Here is a 17433-nt window from a genome sequence, read left to right as displayed (position 1 = left end):
AGAAACGACGGACAACTATCTGCTGTGATATATTATAAATTTTGCGTTCACACTGTTTTCATAACATTTATTCATTTGTATTCCATTCAAAGAGAAAATGTTTTTCTAGAGGAAAATTAGTACTTTCCTAAAATTCAAAATAATGATAGACTTTGCCAACTCCAAACCTTTCGCTCTCATTGACTTTATTGCCCTGGAAAGGTGTTTTACTAAGCATACTACGTTTCCCGGTATATTTTAATTTAGATAGTAGAAGAAAAGTTATAAGTTCATAAGAATATATACGAATGGAAGGATGTTTATCTTTACTTAGGAGTGATACTGGATGTCTGAGGCCCCGTTTTCAACTCGATAAGCCACATCTGGTATCCCATCACGTCTCTCAACGAACGAGCCACCACGATTTGCATGCAACTCATTCCCGAGACGGGACTCGAACACGCAACCTCTAGGGTTAGCAGAGGGGCGGCGTCGCCGACTAAAAGGGACTAACCTGGCCGGCTCAAAACTGGAATAATAATGGAACTAACTACAAGTAGTTGACCGCAGGAAAATAAATAAATTCCCAAAATAAACCGCGTAGAGATTCAGAGTCATTTATCCCTACGGTGCGTAGGTAAGGCCGTCCACATTCTGGTAGAGGTTAGGAAGTTAGGAGTTAAGGTAAGGCGGTAAAAATAGCAGGGGAAGAGTGGGAGAATATCATGAACGTAAAATAAGAGTGGGAAAAGAAAGGGAAGGGATGATCAAATACTGGTGCAGCTAAATAGAATATGATGCACTCGAAATGGGTATGGAAACCACTTTGGGAAGCTAACTTCAGGAGCTGCGCTTTACTTAAAATTTGTTCTTTGTCCAAAAAGTAAATTAAAGAAAATATTTTCAAAAATATATATCAAGTATAAGTGATGGAATCATACGCTGTCCTCTAAACTTTAAGAGATTTTTACCAATTTTCATTATAACCATGACGGAGTTAAAAATACATTGCAACAATAATAAAATACCTTAAATGATAGACTAAGAAAATATATTTACTCATTTAACATCTCAAACAAGCAATTAGCTATGAATTTTGTATCACCGCGTTTGCTATCCAAGTAATGAGACTCACCTCCATTTTATCTATTTGACCTATTCCAATGTGATGGAGGGCGCTGAGACCTGACGAAATGTGAAAACAAAACTTTTTATCGAATCGATCTCGCGGAGAGCATTTTCTCGCCTTAACCAATCAAAAGAAAAAAAACCTCGCGGCCACCACGTCTGTGCCACTCATGAGGATTTCTTTCCCAAACGAGATGATCCAAGGACCAGGGAGCCCCACGTAACACCCGCCTCCCCTTCCACCCCCCTCCTGGCCACCCATCTTCCACCCGCGCTCCACCCCACTCTCCCTCCAGCTCACCGCCCGTTTCCTTCTCCCTTTCCTTTTTAAGTCTTTCCCTCCCGTCCGCCTTGTCCCATTAATTCTTAGCCACTCCTTCCCCCTGCCACCATTTCCACCTCCTCACCCCCCCTCTGCCTGTCAGTGTGATAAATAACGATCCGGGAGGGTGGCTTCGCAGGGGGGACGGAGGCGGTGGAGGGGTATGGTAGGTGGAGGAGATGGGGGTTGGGACGAGGTTGGAAGGGCTGGTGCGGGGGCGGAGGAATGGATGCAAAGAAAAGGGGATGACTGAGGAGGGGGAAGATATCCGATAAGAAAAACAGGGATCCTGCAAACCATTCCTTCTTTCTCTCTCCCACCCGCCCACAATACAGCCCCCCCTTTACCACCCTCCCGCACCGACCGTCTATTCTTTCCCATTCTCCCCCTTCACCCACCCACCGGCAATATCCCCCACCCTTCCCGTCCCATTTCCCGCACCCGATGCACCCCTTTCCTCTCACTCCTTTTCGTCTTCTCTCCCTGCAGCCGAGGCCCCCCCCCCCCCCAGGAGTAGGTTTAGGGGATTGGAGAGGTCGGGGTGGGGGAAACAATGCGAGTGATGGGAAACAAGATGGCCGAAGTGCGTCTTCTTCTTCTTCTTCTGAATCTTCTACCCCTTTCGCCCCGCCCGCTTTTGTCTCACGGCCCTCGGCAACTGAGAGAGTAATGGGGGTGGAGGGGGAGTGGGAAGGGTGGTGGAGGGACTGGAAGCTGGTCATCCTGTGTGGCGCTGTCTCCTTTCGGGAAACAAAGAAGGGTGGAGGAGAAGGAAGCAAACTGGATTCGTAATATTCGGAGATTTCTCAGCCCCCAGGGCAATTTCGATTGCTTCCACCATCCCCACACGTGGATCTTCATCTGCGCGCCACCTTTACTATACTGAGGGTTGGTGGTGTAACACGGACGATACAACAAAGGAGAAACATCCACTGCGCTATAGTATTCACCTTTCAAGGAGTTAATACTTTGATCAAATTGCCCGGTAATATGCGAACGTTATGGTGAGTTAGCGATAGAATTTCGGTAATTAAATATCTACGAGTAGGAAAATTTCTTAATCATGCATCGCATTTGGTACATTTGCATTTACTTAATGTTCACTACCTAACAATTCAAATGAAATCCTGAACATATGGGTCAGCCATTATTATTATTACCTATATTATTTATCTACAGTTTGAAATATTCAAGGAAAAACAACAATTAATTGGTGGCATTGCTTGAAATGAAAGAGAAATAAAAAAATTTCATCTGGAACTTCAAACAGAAATTATCGCGCACTCTCAAAATAAACTCAACAAGAATTTCAAAGAAACTGCGGGAGATGCCACCAAAGTAACTTTTAACGCAGTCATTTGAAAATGCGTATAAAAATGTAATCATCTCAAAGTGCAAAAATCATTCGTATTGACCGGGATCCCGGTCAAGGCGAATGATATTTACAATCTGAAAGTGATGCATTTCTACTAGGAAATAATGTCTTCTCATTACTACGTAATTGATGGGGGCCGTGAAGAATTTCTCAATTTTTGACGTTCGTTATTGAAAATAATAGAAATTGCCTTTCTGTGGTCGTTTTCGTCATTTTCCGTGATTAAGAATTATTTAGCGAAGATTGTTTATTTTGTTTACACCAGGAGGGATCTAAGAATAATGATAATAAGTTGATAGAGTAGAATACACAGAAGGGTTAAAAAAAATAAACACTCTGGTACTGATGTAAGAATGAGAAACTCTTGAAATGAGATGATGGAAGGCTCCTACGGTTCAGTTGTCCGATTTAACGATCAGGGTCTCATGATCTACATTGAAAAATGAGTCACATGTAGCAGTATCACTAGTAATTTGAGTTCTCTAAATTTTGCAGCAAGAAATAATGAGCTCTACGGCCTCTCAGTTAAATAAGAAAGGGGGAAAAACTCCAATGGCCGTAATAATTAGTCGCAACTCTCTCGTTAGACCAATTGTTGTGTTGGTTTAACGGGAACCGCGTCAGGGGTAAACCACAACCTCTCGACCAGAATACCCTCTGTGGTGGTTTACGGGAAATTAATCCGCGTCAGGGACCAACACGCAGCCACAAACACACTATCCTGACTGAAGTCCTTCACGAGGTTGTGAGACCCTGTTAAAGAATTTCAGATGGAGATGGAATCCTTCACGAGGATGTAGAGTAGACCCCGTTTAAGATTCCAGGATATTCTCAAGCACACACTTTGTGCCTGGCACAGACAAATCACACACACAAGCACTCAAGAAACACACACTCAAAAGGGCCCAACTTCTGGGGGAATCTGGACACAGGTGAAGAGCGCAACTGAGGATATGCGTCAACACGCGTTTCGGCCACAAAGTGGCCCACTTCAGCGAACCGAAGGATAACACCTCCAACACAAGGTTGAAAGTCTGATCTTTCAATTTTCTTACTTTCAACCTTGTGTTGGAGATGTTTAATAAAAATTGATGTAGATGTAGATTGTAAATAAAAACTCAGATGTAGATTTTTAAACCATAGAAACACAAAGAAAAGACACTCATATATGTAGTTTTGACGTTTCGACGGTAAGGCCGTCGTCTTCAGAATCTGAAGACGACAGCCTTGCCGTCGAAACGTCAAAACTACATATGTGAGTGTCCTTTCTTTGTGTTTCTATGGTTTAAAAATCTACATCTATATTTTTATAAACTTGTGCGTCGCCGAAGAGCGTTCCATTTCAACAAGTCCCGCACATACAAGGTTTATGAGCAAAGTTTTGGGAATTATTTTTTCCTGGGGCGCTTGCTAATCGCAATGTTCTCGCACCACGCGGAAACGGTGGTGGGGCGTCTGACTGCCAAGTCGCTCCAAGTGCTAATCGTCTGCCAGCGTTTGTTCGCGTCATATCGTGTTATTAGGCTGGGTCCTTTACTGAACCCCTGTCGAATTACTCGGTGTAAGTGCAAAATACAGCGAACGATTGAACAGACGTACGCCATCAAATTTTATGTTGGACCACGAGAAGTCGGATACGGAGACGTTTGACATGATTTTACCTTTAAGTACCTGGAAGTATGTCACCAACAGCAGTTTTTCAATTGGACAAGCTCTTCAAAGATGGCCGAGAGAGTGTGGAGGACGAGCCTCGCACTGGAGGGTCGGCGACTTAAAGAACCAACGACAACGTGCAGTGCTTGCGTGAAGCACTGAATTCAGACCGTCAGTTATGTGTGCGCATAATCGTAGATCAAATTGGCATTGATTAGATTACATTGCACACCATTATCACTGAAAATTTGACGATCCGGAAGATCTGGGCTGAACTCGCCCCGAGAGCTTTGACGGACGACCGGAAGCAGAGTGTTTTCTTGCGAAGGCCTTCTGCAACGCTTCGCGACGATTCCCCATCCCCGTTGGCACCAGCAGAAAGCAGAACAGCCCCGACCTGGCACGGGCAGACTATTCTCCATTCTCAAAAGTGAAATCCTCCCGCAAACAACACCACCATGTCCCGTCAAATAATCTTGTACGCATGCCCAAAAGGACCTTCCAGAATCCGCCTACGACGGAGCCTTAGAGTCGTGGAAAAGCCGCTGGCAAAGTTGTGTCCATGCTCAAGGGATATACTTGGAAGAATTTTGAGGTATTGAATTAATATCTGAAATAAATCTATTCTTCCGGAACTTTTCCCAATACTTTTTACAAACCTTGTTTATACATGAAATTCAAACGAGCGTGATGGCTTTGGCCAATAAAAATTTAGAAAAACATAAAAAAGGGCACTCACAAATATTCCAAAATTTTCGATGGCAAGATAACCTTTCTATGCTGAAAGAAAGACCTCAACAGAAGACTAAAGACGTGAGACTTTCGTAGTGGTAGTTAGTTTTAGGGGAGGCCACCGACAGCTGAGGTCATTTGCGCTATTAGAGTTGGACAGGAAAGGATGAAGGGTGGAGAAAAACCCGGCATCGACATTATCCTACTTTAGTCGAAAGGCGCCAAGGGGTCCGCAGTTTAACGTCCCGTCCGGCGGACGCACTCACTCGAAGTGCTCTCCACAAAGCATCTCAAGTAGGGATCGGGATACCGTTGAACAATATTTGTCTCCAGGATTTGAACCCAGGCCCTCTCGGTGGGAAGCCTGTACGTTAGCTACCGCAACATAATGATCCCCCGACTTTCGTACAAGACAAGAAATATGCATGCATGCATATATATTTCGGTGACTCCGTCGGAAAAATTCATTGCACGTTCCCGTTTATTTATAATAATACGGTTTGATAGTTTGTTTCGACTTAAATAGGTATACAAAAACGTTCTTTGGAAAATGTAGTAATAAAGGCAGCAGAGTAATATGGGAAGGAAGAACAATTTAACCTGAAAAACTTTTCAAACATTAATATTCAAATGGAAACGCACTTGGCAGATAAAATCTTATGTTACATTTCAAATTAGCAAATCGAAAATGTTTCAAATTGTATTATATCATAAAAAATACTTAATGAAAATAATGCATTGAGCCGTCATTAGAGGAAATGACTAACAACTTAACTACTTCCCTTTGCCATCACCATATTTTTTCCACAAAATCCAGTGTATGTATAGTCCAATTGTATTCTGCGTCCGAATTATCGGCCACCTTGACTACGGACTCCACTCCAACGAATTCTAAAGTTCTTCCTCCTCTTAAGATGTCTTTATCAGAGGACGATGTCTTGGAGTCGAGGAGTGAGTTAGAGAGCTGGTAGGAAGATGAAGCTACGGGAAAAGATCCTCAAGAAGATCTTAAAACGGGAAAACTACTGAAGACGCCTTGAACAGGGTAAGAGATGGAAGAAGAAAAAAAACGTGAGGAGCGAAAGACGAAGAGAGGGAGGGGAGGGAGAGAGTGAGATGAGGTGCGGGGGACAGGAAGTAAGCAGGGTGAAGGCAGGAGGAATTGAGGAGGGAGGAACTTGGCTGAAGAAAGAGGTTAGGAGGAGTGAGATATCCCAACGGTGCTGCTGCGGCACGACGGGATTGAAAAGATAGGCGGGGTAGTGGCGGGCGGCTCTGGCGAGCGAGGAAATCAAATCGCTTGATGAATGTTTGTGTCTTGCAAATCAAACAACCACTCGGCTTAATTAAGGATCAATTAGGAGGAGAAGCAATTAACAGTCCGAAGAGAAGAGTATGGGGAGCAAAAGAGGGGAGTATATTCTAAGACGTGGACGAGAGAACGGGGCTGTGGAGTTGGCGGAGGTGTGCTGGGGTGGAGGGGAGGGAGTTCAGCGGGCGAGGTGGGGGAGAGTTTGGCAGTCGGGAGGCGTGTGGAGACGAGACGAGAAGTAGGCACTGAGGTACAGTCGTAGGTAGCTGAGGGAGGGGATTATGAGTGGGACGGATTGAGAGAGGACGAAGACAGCGAGTATTTCCGTCGGTGCGGGTGAGGACAGTATCGTGCATCTGCCCCCCTCCCATGGGGGCGGAGAGAATAGGGAAAAGATCATGCATGTTTGTATTATGACCAGTTTTAGCTGTGAATCGACCGTCTTCTCCCCTCCCACATTTTCAAAGTTATTCAAACCTACCACATCATTTCTTCATTATACCCTCATTGGCGGGCATTTGGTTTTGGGGCAATACAGATATGTTTCATATGTGATATCATACAGCTGCGTTAAAAAATATTAGGAGAAATCCAAGCTTTTCCACCTCTGAGATAACAACTGATCATAATATAGAATAAACCTATTTTTTCTTTCATGAAAAAGATATCTCTCACTTGGAGCAGTAAGCTCACGAATATTCTTACATTGATCAAAATTCGTATCGTATATTTTAATCAAACAAATGTAGTATGCAAAGGTGTTTAGCTGGAGGAAGGACACAATAATTTTTCCACCACCATTTCCTCATAAATGCCTCTTCGGATATTTCATTCATATATCAATCGAAAGAAACATAAATTAAATCAAACAAAGTTTTTAATAAGAACGAATTTTGAATTTTCAGAGAATATTGAGTGAAAATATTTCCGTGGTTAGTCATTTGATTTGTAATAATTTCTACATACGCTCCGAAATATTACTCGTTTTCATCAAAATACATCGCTCAATGACAGGAAAAAAATATTATTTCCAAGAACATTCCATTCCACTTACTGTAGAATTAATTATTAAACACTAGGTATAATAAAAAACACTCATCGCCAAAACTAAATCATTAGATTCGGAATTGTTTTGTCAAAGAATTTTTGTCATAAATGCTATATTTCACTTGAGATTAGTCTAAAGAGTATTATTAACCGTGGAAAGATGGGCTACCACTTTTTTCTCAAAGCTACTAAGTGAAAAGCATTTTGTACGCTGAAAAGATAATTTTGGTGATTTACTCCCGTGAAGGATCACGCACACTTCACGGTCAACTCTCTCTCCCCACACGGAAGACCGCTTGAGAGGAAAACGGGAAGCAACCTTCCGAAGAGTGAAGAGAGAGCCATACCGCTAATGGAGCGAACTCTTTGATTGGAAGTTGGAGAAAAACCCCAACGAAGAGCTCTCTCTCTCTTTCCTCTGAAGCGCCCAACCCATACCGCCCTCCACTGGGGAGCACAGAAAATCCCTCGGAACACCCAACAAGCCTCCCAACGGCGTCCCGACCCAACTCTTCTTTTTTTTAATCCGTCCGCTTGGTGAACTTCTGGCCCTTCGACCTCCCCCTCACCCCCGGCACAATCTTCGATTCTCTTCCATCCACGCCCTTATCTTAGCCTCCCTTCAAAAACCAACTTCCAATCATCGAAGCAGCCGTCCCATCTCACTCTTTCCTGCTCCAAAAGTCTCCCCCGCCCGCCCTCTCCTTCAAACGACGATCCAATTGCGGCAAAAGTCTCGAGGAGAACAGAGAGGGAGAGAGGAGGAGGTAAGGTCGCTTCGGGGAGAAGAAACGCGGAGAAAGAGTTCGACTGTAGGGAAGCGGGAGAGGGGCGAAGGCGAGAAGGAATAAAACGAACGAGTGGGAACAATGGGCTCCTCTTCTCCTTTACGTACTGGATCGGAAGTATTGGCTCCACTACAAAAGTGCGATTCGGATGCTTAATTATCTGGGGCATGCTCTTGTATTTACAGCGTCCCGATGATGCTTTCATTTATTTTTTTAATTAAAAAGTTAATCCAATTACGGCGTCATTGTAGAGTCGTGGATTGCTGAATTTTTCCCCATCTCCACTTCGACATTGGAAGATGAAGTGCTCGTACCGCCTAAATTCCGTAATAAAATCTATTTTGATTGCCTGTACTAATTTAAAAATCAGTTGAATGGGCACCTAATTATTCTGACAAACGGTATTGCACTGTAAAATATCCTTTCTTAGTATTAATCTTAAAAGGAATTCCATAATTTTCACATGTATCCAGCCATAAAATGAATTTAAGTCCGTATTGCCTACTTAATTGTAATGTAATAAAATAAAGAATGGAATACCCACTAGACACTTATCTCTGTTAAGTACATTTAGATACTCACAGACTTTGAATAAAATCAACGACTAAATTAAAAATTAAATATTGATACGCGAAAAAATAAATTATGCTAAGCATTTTTGCACAAGAAATATCAATTTAATTTCCAAATTTATCGCCTCAAAATATAATAAAGGACTGAAGGAAGTGACGAGATTTTAGCACTGAAACTCTTTGGCGATTCGAGTACTTTTTGATGAAAGCTTTCTGCAAAGGGTTTTATCAACTGTGAAATTATTTTTAAATAATCGTGGACCAGCAAAATCGTTGACAGAGTTAAAGTTTTAGCAAACCGTAAACAGCATTTTATTTTCGTCTCCTATTCGGAAATACTTTGTCGTTTCCAGGTATTCACTCCAAATTTGAAACCATTAATAACAATTTCACAAAACTTTATCAAATCATCTGACCCAAAAAAGCATCTCGACACACGCTTGAGAAACTTCGTAAGAAGATTCCGAGCGCCGGAATTTATAAAATATATAAATCTCCACCCACTCGCGGAACCTATTTTTATTCCCAGTTCCCAAAAGTGCTGCTCGAAAATTTCCCGAAGGATCCGGGACTAATTATTTTTTACTCTCGTGCAATTCTCGGCCCCGGCGAAAAGAGCTTGTTAGTTGTTATTTTCCGGGAAGGCATTAAAAACGTTGATGATAAAATATTCTCCTCGTCGCGGATCCTAGAAAATAAAACAACAAAAAACAAATCCGGCTTCAAAAATGGCCGCTAATGAGTGCGCCGGGCGAGTTTTTCTTGTTTTCCCCTTTTTCCGAAAATCCCTCCCCCCCTCCCCCCCCCATGCGCGCCGCATCGGAGGGTTGAGGGACTGCCGACCGGCAAGGCACGTGGAGTACGGCCGGGAAGCGAGTAGAGGGGTGGAATGAGAGGGAGGACGCAATTGGAATAAAAGAATAAAGGAGCGGGGAGGGAAAGACATAGAAAGGAAGTGGCTCAACTTTCTAATTAAAGAGAAGTGTTCTCGCTTGTTTCCATCGTCCAGTCCCAAAAGCGCCGGTAAGGAGAGGGGTGGGCCGAGGGGTGGGGGCGGCAATAAAGGGATGGAAAGAGAAGAAGAAGGGAATGAAATAAAAACAATTTTGAAGGCGAGGACGAACGCAAAAACGAGTGGGCGAAGCCTGGGTCGGACTGGAGCTCGATGAATCGAGATATATCCTACTGTTGGCGAATTTCCTCCTGCCTCCTGATTACAAATTTTATGCCATTTAATATAATCCTACACCAACTTGTCATTGTGCACTTACAAGTACATGCATACGCTACTGGGATCGCTTTTAATATATAATCGTCGCTTTGATCGCGGCTCTCCCAATAAAATCGGTTAAAATCGGCTCCTAGTGATGAACACATAATTTCTAATAATGAGAATTGAATAGAGAATTGTGCATCTTACTCAAGCACTCATTCAAAACTCAGCCGTCATTGTTTTCCAATATGCATTTCAGACCAATCAAACGTCCGTCAAAACTCTAACTATAATGTAACAAGACATGAGTAAGAGATAAGAATATCCTTGAAAGAATCATTAGGCGAAGTTTGCATCAAAGGTTTCCGAGTGCCCCACAGAAAGTTAATAAACGTTTCCCACTATTATATATTGCTGCAGCCCTCATACTTGAAAGATTCTACTACTTCATATTGTATTTCAAGGCATTCTTATGTAGTTAATGTTCACAAATAAGAAATGAGTTGGCTATTAAGGATACATTTTTCAGTAGAATGTATAGTATAAGTGATACGATACAAAAATTAATTTGGATAAAAATGCAATACATTTGCTCCCGGATGACTTGGCGCAAAATATGATTAGTTGCATAAAAACGAAAGCTCAAGGATTTGAAAAATAATTGGTTTTCCAAACGCTACCACGGGTAAGAAAACAAGAAATTGTAAAATGGCCAATAATATCAAGATAAATATTAGACCTTTCTCTTCTCACTCACTCATTCTCACTCATATAGGGTGTCCCGAAAGAAATGTTGCGGTTAAAACGGGTGTACCACTCTGAACGGTTTCCGAATAAATATTTGAATGTTTATTATTCAACTGTACCTCTAAAGTAAATATCAGCAGACATTATGCTATCAGCATAGTACAGTATATCTAATTTAACTATCTACAACTTTCGCGGCAGGATACGCATGAATGACAGTAGGCGTGTTGCGGCCAACACCTTCGAAATATGGAGTAGGAGTTAGGATTTTGATTAAGTTTTATAATAAAGATAAAATAAAATAAATTTTATGAATTAACTGTTAATCGAAAGCTCATCATTGATTCATGAACTTAAATCAGCCGCGGCCCCAGGACAGCTCTAAAGAGAGTGATCTTAACAAGTATGGGAATGGGAATATATATGCACATATATACAAGCATATGCATTATATATTATGTATAGATATATGAATATAATATTCTTATATATATATATATACATATATGTGTATATATACAAGTGTATACATATATATACTTGTATATACATATATAACCTCATGTTTCTTTAACGATTCCAGAGCGATGGTTAATTTAGAAAGAATTCTCAGTCGTTTTAATGGGACGTTTTTTCAATTCCAAATAAGAGCCTTAGTTGGAAAATTACAGTCCGGAAAATGATTAGAACTCTTGTTGCCTTCCTTTTTGAATTGAAACAAATTGTCTCTGAAACTTGACAATTTTAAAAGGTTGTTCACGCTACACAAGAAAATTCAACATTAATGAAATATATTAGACGTTTGTTTTACTGGCGAAATATACGAAGATCTACAACCCGGTGTTTGGTTTGAAGAAACTTTGGAATAATTCGAAAAAGATTGGTTTTTTAAGCCATTTTTCATATTTTTCTGCTTAATTGATATGAAGAGGTAATTTTAATTTATCGTCCTGCTCACTTATATTACCCATTTATTTTTGAATATGCTAACTCTGTTATATCTTATAAACGATTTCTGAGAATTATATACGTTACTCATTCGGCTAAATTAAGTGAATCTACATTAATTAAATGATAACTTTGATTCCTTACCACTGTTTATAGAAAATCAGGCACGTTGTTTCTCGTAAGTTACATATACTTTGCTTCGCAAACTATACTCTTTGCGTAAAATGAACGTGCATAAGTTGATGATATGATAGCGTGACGAAACGTCTTAATATATTTAAAATAAATTATTGAACATTACACCAGCTCCCTCAGCCATTACACAACCGAAATTTCTCTCCTATCTCGAAAAGTTCCCATGCTTCCCTCAGGTTCCATATTCGTTACGAGACACGCGTATGGCTTGACTCCACGAGGCAGCAGCTCGCCGCTTGACTCCATGAGGATCACGCGAATGAATCTGTGGGTCGAGTCGATGGGGATAATTTGATGCAGTCTGAGCCAAAACCAATCCGCTAACGTGGCGTCGATTACCCTCCTACTCGATCGGATGAGCTGCAAATTTTCCAGTCGAAGAGCGAGTTATTCCACGTGAGAGGCCATACGTGGAGTCGCCAATTAAGGCAAGCACGTGTCCAGCGCATATGCACGGCGCCGTAGCCGATGCATGTGCCGAATCAACTGCGCAAATAGGAATGCGAAGTAGTTTTTACACCAGTCATAACATATTTATTAACATTATATGTAATCCCCTGATTAATAATAATTAACTCGAGATGTTGGGATGGTTGTTTGGTGTAATTTTTCCAATGAAAGTAATTACAAAAAATCCTCGCTATCATGATGCTTTTAAGATGAAAATAAACTATGGTGACCGAAAAGGTTATGCTTTTCATATTTTTAAATAATTGATGGAATGAAGAAAATACGACTTTTTACATCAAAAAGAGAGTATTGGGTTTTTCTGAGATGTAGCCAAAATATGGATATACTCGTCACTCTAATTTTTTAGATTTCTTATGAGTGCGTCAACGATTTAAATGATAATATATCAAGAAAGCTCCCAAAATTAAGTGGAAAAATCTCATCCGAACTTGATTTTGAGCGATGTAATGGTAGATTACCGAAATGACAAAAATATTAGATAAAATATGATACTCCCAACGTAAGCCCAAATAAACTTTAATGCGATTATCTATCTATTAGAATCGGAAATCATTACAGCAAAAGAAATTTTCATATAATAACAGCTTTGCAATGAAATTCATTGCATTCCAACACAGCATCTAACGTTAAAAACACAAAAATGGTGGGAAGTCTCTCGCGGTGTGAAAATTGTGAAGCTTCAATTTTTCAACGCGAGTATTGATTTGGGCTGACAGCAGTTTCATCGTAGTTACAGCTGACATCTTCAGGCGGGTAGACGTCAGATGTAACGTTGGAGAAACTTTTGTCAGCATAAAGAAACACACGGGTTGAAACCCGGAAGCATCTAACCTATATGAAAATAGTAAAGCTCGGAAGTATTCAGGCCGAAGTCCACAAGCTTTTTTTTAGTTACAAACACAGTGGTCAAAAAAATTAACCAGTGGATTACCAGTACATGACACCAAACCTAAAGAATTTTTTACCAAAATCTCGTTGTACCTTGAAATGATACCTATGAAAGCTAGTGGTATAAGGCAAATTTCCTGCATATTGGTAAATAGTTTTTTATGCCAAATGTTTTTTTTTAATATACTGATAGCCACCCCGGAATACTATGGATATAGAAAATCCCAATTTTAAAACACTCAAGTATTATTGACATCATATACTGGAATTGTGCGACATCGTTAAAACGTCACCAATTTCTCTTGAATTAATTACCGCCTGGACGTACCATCTTATGGTGATTTCCTTGAGTGTGACTAAAGGTTGATGATGATATCAGAGACGCAGCAAAAATGTTTTTGATGATTTTTAACTGAAAGAGAGTACGTATCGTTTTATAGCCATATTTTAAATGTCCGCAAGGAATTGCAATTGGACTACTGTCGCTCCTATCACCAAATTACTCCATAATACGAGGGTCATCCGGAAAGTAGTACCCGTTCGTGCCGCATGAAGTGCTGACGACGCGAGTAGCCGCTGGACGAGGTCAGATAGCTTCAGTGGCTTGTCTGCCTTCTCTGAGCCAAGTTGCGTGACGCTAGCATTGCCTGTGTTGTTTCTGTGATTGTTTACAATGTTTAAAAAAATTGAGAACGCCGCCAGTTGTGAAGTGAGGGCAGTGATTAAATTCCTCAATGCAAGAAACGTTCGCCCATGTGATATTCATCGCCAATTAAAGGAGGTGTATGGAGACAATGTAATGGACGAGTCGTCTGTTCGGCGGTGGTGTCGCAACTTCAACATGGGGAGGGGGAACACACACGACGATGAGCGTTCGGAGAGACCGTCTGTCATTACAGACCAACTGGTGAGCTCAGTTGACGAATTCGTGAGGAACGATCGGCGCGTCACAATTGATGACATCTGTGAGCATTTTCCCAATGTTTCTCGAACAATTGTTCATGAAATTGTTAAACACCATCTGCATTATGCAAAAATTTGTGCAAGATGGGTCCCTCGCGTATCTCAATGAGCTGGCGGCGAAGGACTATGCAGCAGGAATACAGAAACTTGTCACACGTTATGACAAATGCCTTAATTTGCTTGGAGATTATGTTGAGAAGTAGTTTAAAGTATCCTCTTTCAAATAAAATTTTTTATGTTTGTTAATATTTACTTTTGTGTCTTTATTTCACGAACGGGTACTACTTTCCGGATGACCCTCGTATTTTAGTTAGGAGTAAACTGCTGGTGTAAGCGGAAGGAGTGTTTAGAACGTGTAATAAATATAATTAATGGTTTCTGGCGTAACTTTATGGAACCGAAATATAAATAAACCATTACAGGCTGTAAGCTTAACGTACCTACGGTTGTGATATAATGGAAGAGGAAGTAGCCGAGACGGTAAACTAGATTGGCATTGGGTTTGTTCATGGGGGTCGGTAAGCATACAACCGTCATAAAAACAGTAACGCTCAAAGTATTCTGTTTGACTGAAAACGAAAGCTATATTGACCGCCAATTCAGAAAAATCATCTTTAAGTATTTACCTACCCTTTAAGTAATCAATTTATAGACTAATAACTATAAAAATACGGTTAAAGATTTATGCGCTACTAATCTAATGCGTTCCAAATTGAGCGTCGATCATTTGAATTCCGATCCAAAAGATACTTTTCATTCTGCATCCAAGGAGAAAAAGGAATTCCAATTACAATAAGGTTGCTTTATTGAAAATTATTTGATGAATTAATTAAGTCTTTAATTAAAATTGGAGTCCAGTTGTTCTATTTTATCAATTTTCTTCCTTTAATTGTATCGCCATAAAATATTCCGCACAGTAATTCGGAGTTTCACTCTTGACATGGTTTTCGATTCGTTGAACTTTAAGGTGCCTCAAACTTAGAGACTCTATGACATTCCCTTTCTTCAACACATACTTCATTGATTATATCAAATATCTAATTATATTTACCATAAGTTCATTCATTCCAGTATGTCTTTAATTGATAACCCTTGCATTCAGTTGAATACTATTTCACACTTGGTGTACAATTGTTTAGCACCGATACGCACACCTAAATGTTGATTTTTCATAAACACGATTTTTTCACACAATAACGTTTTCTTCGTACAGTTCAAATGCACTACATTGTATTAAAAGGTATTTTATATTCTGCCTACCAAATATTACATTTCAAAAATGCATTCTCTATTCACCTACTTAAGTACTTACTTTGCCATTAATAACGGTTAGTCTCTATGGGCCTCAAAATTCACTTTTGTTTTTATAATTTACAAAAATATGCAATGCCGAAGTAAATGGTAGTATAGTTTATGTTCAAAAGGTTTGTATACAAAGAAAATAAAATATAATGAAAAGCGTAATTTTGAATGCATAGCACTGTTTAACTACGTGTATACAAGTTTGTTCTTGCGATATGAATCATTGTGGGGGTCGGGATGGTGCAGTCGATAACGTCCTATCTTCCAACACAGAGGATCCGGGTTTGAATCCCGGGAGCGGCAAATCCTTCTCTGTGGTATTTCCCTCACTACCATTATTGATTATTGATTACAGACTATTCCATCTTCATAAAACCTATCCGACTCCTGTGTCATCATCAAAAATTAACATCAGGTTATAGTAATATATGGATTGGTTCTAAATCTTGAAATATTTTCACAGTAAAAATACAATAAATACGTCGTAGCACGACGGGTTTCAACTTTGAAGAATCTAAATAATCAGGTGATGATAAAATTCGTAGCTGATCACTGTGAGCCCAGATATTCCTAATATATTTGCCATGAAAATATTCGTTAAAACCGGTTGTGCTTTATATAAGTATAATTCTTTTAGTGAAAATAATGGGAAATTATTCAATCAACTTGTCCTTTTCTTTAAATACACTAGGAATTCCATTAAGTCATAGAGAATTTTACTGAAAGCAGGTACTTCGGTCGCCTCAAAAAAATGTTCGAAAATTCTTTAACACCGCCGCCTCTCGCATTGATAACATCCCATATCATTGCGGCACCCGAATCCCAGAGACGCACACGACACATAACTCAGTCCGACACGTCCATGCGTGCGATCAGAGGCGATCGGAAGGGAAACGGGTCGGACTCAAAGCATCAGCCGTGGCGGGTAAAAAGGGCCCCGCGGGCGCTCGACCACGTCCCCACGGGGGTCTGGGGGGAAAGGGGTATGAGTTCCGGGAAGGCGGCGGGGTACCTCCAATCTTACACCCCGAATTTCCCTTTCACGCCCTCCAAATGCTTTGTCCCCCGCCCGATTCATCTTTGCATCGTTTCCCCTCCTCCCGACTTCCATCCCTCACCCCGTCGACTCCGGCATCCCCGAAAGGGTTCTCCTCCCTCGACCACCCCTCCAAAAACGAACGATCTCAATTCACCTTCGACGCTCACACACACCTCCTCGGGCTGTTGCCGCCGCAGCTACTACTCCCGCTACTAGTACATGCATCACTACCACCACCGGATCCTCCTCCGGCCACTCTGACGAAGCCGTGCTCCTCGACCCCCTTCGCCCCGTCCACCCCCTCTGTCTCTTTCTCTCGAGCGCGCTAGCCCGAGGCGCCTGCCCACCTCCCCCGCGGGGGTCGAGTGCGGCGCTGTTACCCCAAATATCGGTCACACCGTGCACCGCAACATGGTCGTTCGTCCTGGAGGGCGAGCGTGGGGGGAGCGACTTGCACACACGGTCGGGGGTTGAAGGGGGGTTGTGAAGGGTAGTTCGCCGTGGAGTGGTAGGGGAAGAGTATGTGTGGGAGCTGGATTGTCGTCGTAATGTGATGTGATGGGGGAGAGAGAGAGAGAAACTCGAAAACGTCCTCACGGAAGGGATTCAGGGAAGGGGTGAGCACTTTTCCTGCCCCACTCCAGCCCCACGGCGGCACGAAGGGAGGAGGAATTCGAATGCCGCCGATCGCTGAATTCATTCTCTTCCCAACTCGTAATCGATATTGATGATGACGCGGATGCCCGCGGGGATTCCATT

This window comes from Hetaerina americana, unplaced genomic scaffold, assembly GCF_022747635.1.
Source record: "Hetaerina americana unplaced genomic scaffold, ioHetAmer1.1.p SCAF_10, whole genome shotgun sequence".
Classification (NCBI taxonomy): Eukaryota; Metazoa; Arthropoda; class Insecta; order Odonata; family Calopterygidae; genus Hetaerina; species Hetaerina americana.
This window is presented reverse-complemented; position numbering follows the sequence as displayed.